The sequence below is a fragment of the Bos indicus x Bos taurus genome, chromosome 10 (genome assembly GCF_003369695.1).
Source record: "Bos indicus x Bos taurus breed Angus x Brahman F1 hybrid chromosome 10, Bos_hybrid_MaternalHap_v2.0, whole genome shotgun sequence".
Taxonomy (NCBI): domain Eukaryota; kingdom Metazoa; phylum Chordata; class Mammalia; order Artiodactyla; family Bovidae; genus Bos; species Bos indicus x Bos taurus.
Window position 1 is genome coordinate 73,142,922 of NC_040085.1, and position 10,921 is coordinate 73,153,842.

Genomic DNA, 10,921 nt, shown 5'->3' on the forward strand with positions numbered 1-10,921 from the left:
TGCAAAATTAGCTCAGCACCAGAGGACTGTATTGGAGGGACACAGTCAGATGACCCCGAAGGTCTGAGCTTTTGACTTGGCCCTAAGCCTTTATATCAAGGAGGCTGGGTTGGGTCCAATTGCCCCTTTCTCTGGTTTCAGGGGTGTATGAGCCTAACAGCCATTGCACCAAGGGAGCCCCTGACAGATGGAGCAGGAGGGCAGGGAGGGGCAGCACCAGGGAAAGCATCCTGGCACCTGAGAGACGGACAGTCTGCCGGAGGCCCAGGCCCTGCGGGGGTGTCACACAAGGACCGTGCACGTCCCCGGGACGCTGACTCGCTGAATCCTTAACCGTCCTCCATAGATTGGGCTGTCGCCTTCCTGCCTATCAGGAATGTATAAATAGATTTTAATTTTTTTCCCCAAAAGTTGCTGATGGATTTAACAGTTCCGAATCTCATGCCAGGTCGAGGTAGTATTCCTGTCTCGCTGGTGGTGGGTTTGAGGTTCAGAGCTGGGATAGGAAGTTGAGGAGTAAACAGGGCGCTGTTGAGTCAGGAATCCACACACAGGACACTGCATCTGCCAGGCCTTGGCTGGGCTTCCCTGCTGCGGAGAGAGTGGGCACCCTCCCAGGTTCAGAGCTCAGCAGAGCGTATCAGGGGGGCATGGGAAAGAGCAAGGTGGCTGTAATCATAGATCCTGGCTCTGCCACATACCAGCTGGCTGATCTTCTGCAAGTTAGCCTCTCTAAGCCTCAGTTTTCTCACCTGCAAAATGGAGAAGAATCATATGTCCATCTCAGGATGTTAAGAAAGATACCAATTCCTTAGTTATACCAGCAGCAGAGCAAGGGCTGACTTGAGGGCAGCATCGGGTGGTAATAAGAACCTGGCTTCCGGGCCAAAGTGCTTGGGTTAGGGCCTGGCTGCTCAGCTCTGTGGAATGTATTTAACCTCTCTGCCCTCCAGTTTCCTATTCTGCAATATAGACATAGTCATAGTTAAGTGCTTCAAGCAATTGTTATAGAATTTAAATATTAAATGCATGCAAAGCATTTAGAACAGTGCTTGGCACATAACACATGGGGGTCTGCTAAATACCTAGCTGACATTCTTGTTTATCCTTGTAAATCCGGGCAACTTTACCTGTTGAAAATTCTTTTTTCGCATCTCATAAGCATCTCCTTGACATTGTCATCCCTCCTTCCTTTTAAGGATGACACTGTGTACCCTTTTTTCCTTCATGTGGTACTTGTTCAGTCACTCAGTCATGTCTGACTTTGCGACCCCATGGACTGCACACGCCAGGCTTCCCTGTCCATCACCATCTCTCAGAGCTTGTTCAAACTCATGTCCATTGAGTCAACGATACCATCCAACCATCTCATCCTCTGTCGTCCCCTTCTCCTCCTGCCCTCAATCTTTCCCAGCATCAGGGTCTTTTCCAATGAGTCAGTTCTTTGCATCAGGTAGCCAAAGTATTGGAGCTTTAGCTTCAGCATCAGTCCTTCTAATGAATATTTGGGACTGATTTCCTTTAGGATTGACTAGTTTGATCTCCTTGCAGTCCAAGGGACTCTCAAGTGTCCTCTCCAACACCACAGTTCAAACACATCAATTCTTTAGCGCTCAGCCTTCTTTATGGTCCAACTCTCACACCCATACATAACTACTGGAAAAACTACAGCTTTGACTAGATGGACCATTGTTGGCAAAGTAATGTCTCTGCTTTTTAATACAGAGGTTTGCCATAACTTTTCCTCCAAGGAGCAAGTGTCTTTTAATTTCATAGCTGTAGTCACTGCGTTCAGTGATTTTGGAGCCCAAGAGAATAAAGTCTGCCACTGTTTCCATTGTTCCCCGTCTCTGCCATCAAGTGATGGGACCAGATGCCATGATCTTCGTTTTCTGAATGTTGAGCTTTAAGCCAACTTTTTCACTTTCCTCTTTCACTTTCATCAAGAGGCTCTTCAGTTCCTCTTCGTTTTCTGCCATAAGGGTGATATCATCTGCATATCTGAGGTTATTGATATTTCTCCCAACAATCTTGATTCCAGCTTGTGCTTCATCCAGCCCAGCATTTCACATGATGTACTCTATATATGTTAAATAAGCAGGGTGACAATATGCAGCCTTGATGTACTCCTTTCCCAATTTTGAACCAGTCCGTTTTTCCATGTCTGATTCTAACCGTTGCTTTTTGACCTGCATACAGGTTTCGCAGGAGGCGTGTGCCACATGGTATTAATTGCACAGAATCTTCTGACCTTTCTTTTTTCCAATCTTTTGGCTCCCTTCTCCTCCAGAACTCAGCAGAGACCTCCCACCACATTCTCCTGTTAACAGCATAGGGCTCAGCTAGGGCTTCCTGAGTGTGTAGAGACCCACACACCTGTCCAGCACACGCCATGACCTGAGGGCTCTCCATTCATTCATTCATCAAACACTCAGGGGTCGTCTCTCATTCCCAGGCACTGTGTTAGGCACTGGTGGCACAGGATGAATAGCCAAGGTCTCTGCCCTCCAGGAGCTCACAAATCGAGAGACAGGGAGGCCAAAAATAAGAAAACAGATCATTAAAGTAGACTTTTATAAGTTGAATGATAAGATGAAGCCCTGGTCCCTTGGGTACACAAAAGAGGTGCCTAACCTAGGCTGAGGGGTTGGGACCAGTCTCCTGGAGGAGGTGACTCTCCTACAAAGGGCACCTGCCTTGGCCCAGGGCACCCTTTGAGCACATCTTGTTGCTGCTGGCCATCTGCTCTGCTTGGGCCTCAGGGGTGCCCAGGGTCATCAGGCCCTCCCCGCTCCCTGGCTGCCCTCAGTTTCTCCTCCTTGCAGGTTCCCTTCCCCCACCCCTAGGTCTTTTGCATATCATCCCCTCTTCTAATAGTTTCTGTCAGTCCCACCTTGGCTCCCAGTTAATGACTTTTTCCTTTCAGATCTTGGCTCATATGCGACTTCCCTTGACCTCCCTGACTAGGTCAAATCCCCTACCTCCGATTCTTCATAGGTGCTTGTAGAAGTTTGTACCCCTGTTTTTGTAGCCCTGAGACACACATTCTGTGACCAGTTAATTCAAGTCTCTCCTACAGATCAAATGTAAAATTGAATGAATAACTGAATGAATGAACAAGTGAAAAAATGGATAATAAATAAATAAGGCAGGAAAATGTGTATGTTAATCTTGAGAGACTATGGAAAGCATGCTTCCTTTTAAAGTAATTTATAATAATCATTTATAATAGCCATCACTTACCACATATAACAAACACTGCAATAGGAATTTATTTATTGTCCATGGGATTCTCCCAGCAAGAATACAGGAGTGGGTTGCCGTTTCTTCCTCCAGGGGATCTTCCCAACTCAGAGATCTGACGTCTCTGACATCTGCACTGGCAGGCGGTTTCTTTACCACAAGCATCACCTGGGAAGCCCATTCATTCATTCACAAATATTAATTAAGTGTCTGCTTTGGGTCAAGCACTCCTCTCAGCACTGGGATGAGAGAGCAGTGAAGGGGTTAAGCATGTGCCCTGCCCTCTGAACCCTACATTTGAGTGGAGAAGACAGAATAAAGAGATAAATGCATAAGCGTAGAAATCAGACTTTGGAAAGCTGTCACAATCCCACAGCTGCAGACCTTCACAATTTGTCCTGTCCTTGAGGATATCGCAATGAGGAAGATGACATTGACTCAAGAAATACAGGAAACCTTATTGGGAAAGTTCCACCAGGGGTTCAGACTCGAGCCTCTTTGAGCTCCCTAGTGCAGGCCTGGCCAGGAGTTGTTGGTACCGAATGCCCCAGGAGCAGTGGGCAGGCTGGGTTAGGAGATGATGGAACACCTGAGGTTCTGGTTGGGGGTGCATCAGGTATGGCTGCTCTCTGGTGCCCGGTCTCCTTGTCAGCTGGCCAGAGAGCCGCTTGGCTGACTCCTATGGCCCAACGTTCCCCTGCCTCAGCAGATGGGAGCGGGAAACAAGGGCGGACCTGCCCAGTCCCTTGTGACAGCAAGTGCTGCACCCTGAAACCCGAGGAAACGGGCTGAGATCAGTGCTGGCCTCTGCTCCCTGGCTGGGGGTGAACTTAAGGCTTCGAACCTTTGCTGCCATGAATGAGGGACTCCTTATAGTGGATATGCGGTGCCAGAATCAGGATGGGGACCATTCTGAGGAGGATGGATACAGGGTTGAAGCTGGAATGGGGTGAGCCTCCTCAGGCTCGGAGTTGATGGAAGGATGTGTAGTTCTCTGTCCTTTATGGACTTGTGATTATACCTGCCTGTTCCATCATTCACTCCACAAATGTTTATTGAGCTCCTACTGTCTGCCAGACCCACACTGTACAGGTGCTTGGGATGCAGTAGAGAGTGAGATGTGGTCCCCAGTCTCCCCCAGATCATGTGGACAACATTTTGTTCTTTTTAATGCACTGTGAGGATCTCAAGTTATTCTTGTTACAATCCTGTGAGTCCCATGAGAACGTTACTATTGTTCCCATTTGATGGATGGGCAAACAGAGGCAGAGAGAGGTTAAGTAATTTTCTAGTTAGAACCTGCCACCAGGTCTTGCTTAGTCCTTTTGCTGACCCCCCACCAAGGGAATTCAGGGAGGTGGTCAGTCAGTTCAATTGCTCAGTCATGTCGGATTCTTTGCAACCCCATGGACTGCAGCACACCAGGCTGCTTATCTGTCCATCACCAACTCTTGGAGCTTGCTCAAACTCATGTCCATCGAGTCGATGATGCCATCCAACCATCTCATCCTCTGTCGTCTCCTTCTTCCTCCTGCCTTCAATCTTTCCCAGCATCAGGGTCTTTTCCAAAGAGTCAGTTCTTCGCATTGGGTGGCCAAAGTATTGGAGCTTCACTGGAGAAGGGAATGCCAAGCCACTTCAGTATTCTTGCCTTGAGAACCCCATGAACAGTATGAACAGGGAGGTGGTACTTTCTACTGATTTTTAATGATTCATCCTGATTGTTAGCATCTGAAAGTAAAACTTACTAAATCAGGGAAGGTTTCATGGAACACCTGACCTTGTTTTCCTCATTCACTATTTCATTTTTAGCACCTTCTTCCTGAATAGAACCAAAGCCCTTGACGGGCAAGGGGATACATCAGAGACCTATTTAAAGTTCTTGCTTTCACCACTCATGTCACACCCTGGTGCCCATCTTTACCAGCCCTGCTTAGAAGGCCTCACTGGATGGATGCAAACCTGGTTTGGTTTGAAGCTGAAAGGCCTCCTGGGTTACACATCAGGCTCTTAAGGGTCAGAGACACAGCTTATGCTTCTGTGCCCCCTCACAGCAACAAAGAGCTCCCTGCTCCCCACGTAGGCGTTCAATAAACCCTAATTGATTAGCTGATTGGGAACAACAGATATATGGTGTAAATGCCTGGAAATACAATGTCCCAAAGGCTGCCAGCCAGCCAGGGGCTCAAGGGACAGGTGTTTTCAGATCAATGTGCTTGCTCATCCCCAAGGCAAAGTTTAAAGTGAGTGACTGAGCATTATTTTAGAGCAGTGCAAAATTGGAAAGAGGCAAATACCCAGTGACAGGGGGATAGCTAAGCTGACTGGGTTATATTAAGATGCTGGAAGACTGTATAGTTTTTAAAAACGACACTACAACACAACACCAAATAGAAAATTGTGTACCAAGTACCAAAGTGGGGAAAGCAGAGTATGTGGAGAATGTGGAAATATACACACAACCATTTAGAAAGACAAGAAGCAAACAGCTACTCCGTAGCTGCTTTTTTGTTAAGTTCACTAAGCAAAGGGAATGACGGTAGCAGGGTGGTGTCTGTCAGTGCGTGGTGTGATGGGAAGAGTCCTTGGACCAGTTGACCAGGTGACCCAGGGATCCTGGTGCTGCCAATTATAGTCCACATGCTCTCGAACCTTAGTTTGTTATCTGTCAAGTGAGAATTTTAATACTTGCCCTACTTGTCTCACAAGGTGAGAACTTATTTACCCCACTTAGTGTGATATTTATAGGTTTCCTGTGGAAACAATAATGTGTTTGACTACGGGGTGCCGACTCATACCTGGTTCAGGTGTTACAAAATATACAGCATTTAAATGTTATTATTTTTCTGAAATCCAGAAAGTCTCACAAAATCCCATGGGTTTAGAGTAAGGAATCAGGGACCTGTACTAAGTGTTTAGACACATAATTTTATTTAACTTAATTTTCAGAATAATCCTTTAGAGTACGTTAGATCATTCCCACTTTACAAATGAGAAAACTTGTGTGTATAGAGGTTTATGTGCTTTTCCATTGATAATAAGTGACCCAGTTCAGATTGGGAGCATTCAAAGCCCATGATTTTGGCCACCATGACCAGATCAGCACATATTCCACCCAGAAATATGTGGTGGAGTGACATCTGCTTGTATTTGACTTATGAGACCAACAAAGAATATTTCTTCTCATATGTGACATCAACTGCATGCCAAGCACTTGACAAATATTGTCTCATCTGATCCCCATGACTCTGGGAGGTGCAGACTAATATTAGCCCCATTTTCAGATGGGAGACTGAAGCATAGACAGGTTACATCACACATCCAAGTGAGTCAGGGCCCTGAGATTCAAACTCAGGTCTAATGACTCCAAAGCCTGGGATGTTGCATCTTCTGCTGAACAATTAGAAAGTTGCCAGGGTAACACAGAGTGCAGATGGTCACCTTCTGGAAAGAGTGAGAAAGGGCCTGGTTACAAATAGTATCATGAATGTAGAGTGATCTGGTCTTTCCATGTCCTGTTCTGAGCTTTCCCTCCCCTCTCCCTTACCTTCATCTTCCCTCCTCGTGGACAACAAGGTCAGCAGGCATCTCAAGGACATGAAATGTAATCTGGGATTCGGTCCCAAGTGCCTTCAGCAGAGTCATAGGAAGGAAAAGTATGGATAGCTAGACAGGATCACAGATAGGTCAATCAGAAGGAGACGAGGATTTGTTTCTTAGGGTCGCCAAGGCCTGCACAGAAGCAGAAATGATGAGATATTCCTACAAAAGGTACCATCTGGTCCTGCTGGTCAACAGGCCTGAGACCCTAGGGGAACAGACCGAGTGAAAGTCAGCGAAATAACACCTAATGTCATTTTGTTCTCATTTCTCAAGTGATCCAAGGAAGAGACTTGTTCTTTGGTGTTGAAGTGGTCTAGACAAGGTTCTGTCTTCTGCCTTGACCCTTGACTTTGGTCCAGCAAGAGAGACTGTCCCAAGGAGCAGCCCATGGGGGAGCCAGGTGGGTAATGGGCAGTAGATGTCCTTACCTGTCCACCCAGATGTGGCAGGCAGACTTGTGCCTATCTCTAAAGGATTTAGAGATCTTCAGTTTCCCCATCTGAAAATGGGGCTAATATCAATTCAGAGCCCTAAAGGTTTCCTAGAGACCCTACTGCAGATGAATCCCAATTGGAACAGGTCTGAACCCTGGAATATGCACAAAATTAGAAAGACTGTTATTTGCACTTCTTAGTTTATAAAAGAAGGGCCTAGTTTGGGGCACTCCCATGTTGGAGCTTCCTCAGCTTTCAGCAGTCAACCTAAGTCTCCCAGCAGGTGCAGAGCTGGCAGGCATAGATTGTCATGGGTGAGGTCTCCTGGAGGTGGGGTGCAGACTGGATAAGGGGGTATTAGCTCAAGGCATGAGTAACATCTCACGAATCAGGAAGGAGGAGTGTGACGGCTAATGATACGATTACAGGTGACAGCTGATGCTTAAAAGAAGTCAGGTGTGTAGCAGGGTTCTTGACTGTCAACATAGAAGGTTCTCACTGCTTTGCAGAGAGTGGGAGAAGGGTTGGTTAAAAGCAACAGAATCAACTAACACAAACTAAGAAGGGATTAATCGGAAAATTGTGAGGGTCACCTACGGTGTCAAAGGAAAGGCCAAAGAACACTTGGAGAAAACAACAGGAACCCAAAGTCCTCTGGGGCTCCAGGGGACAAGAAGGGTTTACTGGACGGAGATGAGCATGTTTTGTTCACTGGTGTGTGTAGGCCTAGCACAGGACCTGGTGTGCTGCAGGGTGAACGAATGAATGAAGGTCTGCTGCGTGGACAGCTCCGGAAGAACTGAGCTACTGCTGCTGGCAGCTGTCACGCTGAGGGTTTCCAGGGAGACAGCTCCCATCCTGAGTCTGCCTGAACTAAATCGAGAGCTGGGGCCAGTGAGAGCATGAAGTAAACAGAGACCAACCATGCTGGCTATAACTGAGCTCATCTGTCATCTAGTTGGGCTAAGAGAAGGGGTAAGAACATTCCAGGAAGAGGAACACAGGGCTGAGGGCCCAGAGGCAGTGAGTGGGGACATGCCAGGGGAACCACAAGTCATTCTTCCTGGACTGTGCAAGACTGAGGTGAGAAATAAGGCCAAACCACAGAGGGTTGTGTAAGCCTCGCCGAGGCGGTGAACTTGATCCTAAAGGTAATGGGAAATCATTAAAGAGTCTGGAGTAGGGAGTGAAGTGGTCAGGTCTGCATCTGAACAGAAAACCCAATTGCAGCTACAGGCGGTCTTGGGATGGACAGCTCCAATCCCAACCTAAATGTCTGAGTTCTCTCCCAGGTTACCTACACTGCACTTCTAGCTCTTACTCTTAATGGAATTCCTCACATGGGTTTAGGATACAGGGCTTCAGAAGAAATCTCCCTCCTGAGCCCTTGGGTGGCTCCCCAAAAGACCATGTTGTTGTTGATTTTTAGTCGCTAAGGCCTGACTCTGTGACCCCAAGGACTGTGACCTTCCAAGCTTGTCTGTCTATGGGGTTCCCAGGCAAGAATATTGGGAGTGGGTTGCCATTTCCTTCTCCAGGGGGTCTTTAAGACCCAGGGATCGAACCCATGTCTCCTGCTTGGCAGGTGGATTTTTTACCACTGAGCCATCTGGAAAACCCCTTCCCCAAAAGAGAGAGCCACATTCAAATCCCTGGAACAAGTGAATGTGACCTTATTTGGAAAAGGGGTCTTTGCAGATGTAATTAAGTTAAGGATCTTGGGATGAGATCATCCTGGATTACCTAGATGTGCCCTAAGTCCAGTGAAAAATGTCCTTAGAAGAGGAGAAGACACAGACGGGGAAGAGGCCATGTGACCATCGAGGCAAAAACTGGAGTGATGCTACCACAAGCCTAGGAAGCCAAGACGTGCCAACAGCCACCAGAAGCTGGAAGAGACAAAGAACGATACTCCCCTACAACCACCAGAAGAAAGTCCTGCTGACACCTTGATGTCAGACTTCTGACTTCCAGCGCTGTGAAAGAATAAATTTCATTATCTTCAGCTAGCTAGCTTGTGGTAATTTGCTGCAGTAGCCACAGGAACGAATACAACCTTATACTGTAACTAAGAAGAGTCGGCCTTCATCATCAGTGGACCCTTATAAACCAGAACATTTTCTTTCTGTTTGGAAAGTGTGATTGTGACAGAGGCAAGAAGCCAGACTAGACTAACAGTGTGGCACCGAAAGGACACCTCTGCCCACACCAAGAAAGCATATCACCAGAATGAAGCAATGGACAAGTTGGTGGAGCTGGGTCTTTGGCCAAGGACCAAAGACTCTGGGAGTGAAGCTGGAACGCTGGCAGGGCCCTGCAGGGACTGATGGTTTGGAAACAGAGAGGAGGGCAGTGAGCTGCTATATGGCAGTGGGCACAGGTACGGCAGGGATGACTGTTACCCAAACAGGATTCCTAACTCCAGGTTCCCAAAGGGGCAGGGGGTGCCCTGGAACATCCAGCCTGGCCTTTAGGGTGGGCTTACTAGGTCTGACATCCTGGAAGACTTCATGCATCAAGAGTTCCTTAAAGCACCCACTGTGTGCTGGCTTTGTTCTACCCATCTCGGTGTCTCACAGAACACAATCAACGTCCGTCTTTCTGGACAGTAAGAAGTCAGCCCACCGCTGAGAGCATCAGCACTTGGCCTTCAGGTCTGTGCTATGTGTCTCTTCCCTGGGGAGTCCTCGCCTATCCCTGTAGATGAGTCAGCTCCTCTGTCAGACTGAGGCTTCTCTTTTGGAGGCCTGATCAGCATTGTACTGATACAACTATCTGCATGAAGGAACATTCAACGCCTGTCTCTTGACAAGCTGTGAGGACCCCAGTAGCTAGCCTGGTCCCCAGCTCATTGTAGGTGTCCAATAAGAAGTTGAAGAACTAACCAGGTCAATTCTCAGGCCAACTGAGTTTTCAAAAGGAAAAGGATTTCACCTGGTGGTGAAGACCTTGATGCTGGGAAAGACTGAAGGCAGGAGGAGTAGGGAACGACAGAGGATGAGATGGTTGGATAGCATCACTGACTCAATGGACATGAGTTTGAGAAAGCTTTGGGAGTTGGTGATGGACAGGGAAGCCTGGAGTGCTGCAGTCCATGGGGTCACAAAGAGTCAGACACGACTGAGCGACTGAACTGAACTGGTGGTGTCAGACCCTCTGAGAGCAACTACAGCTAGGGACTCAGGCTTAATCTCAAGAGAAGGAAATAGGGTCAAAGGTGGAAGGCCCCGGGAATAAATAAAGCTGCATGTAGAAGGGAGAGATGGTGTCAGCCCTAAACCCAGGTTGCCAAAGGCCAAAATCTCACAACCCTCCTCCATGAGGAGCCATGAGCCAGTTGGTTTAAGTCTTGGCTGAGATGGTATCTCATACTTTCTTCTTTATAACCCCATCTTTCCCCCGAAATCTCTTCCTCCTGAACATTAATTTCTCTTCGTGGATGGCCTTTGGAGGGGCTGGGCTCTAACAACATCCAGAATCTCATTAAAGCACAAAAGAGCACCTGAATCATCACAAATTCTTGCTAAAGAGAAGGGTCTTCTGCTCACATTGAAACAAAAAAGTGATGTGGTAAATCGCAACTGGAGACTGGTTGCCCCTAGACCTCCTCTGTAAGATAGGGAAACAGCAAAGCTCATCTA

The 10,921-nt window shown here is 47.4% G+C and overlaps 1 long non-coding RNA gene across 1 annotated transcript; it reads right to left on the reverse strand.

Annotated features, from left to right (window-relative positions):
- Positions 1-6,151: 6,151 nt before the first annotated feature.
- Positions 6,152-10,264, reverse strand: LOC113899007. Its single transcript, XR_003512807.1, has 2 exons — positions 6,791-10,264; positions 6,152-6,687 (listed from the first exon to the last, which is right to left on the reverse strand). It is a non-coding gene; the product is annotated as an uncharacterized LOC113899007 (long non-coding RNA).
- Between the last annotated feature and the right edge of the window lie 657 nt (positions 10,265-10,921).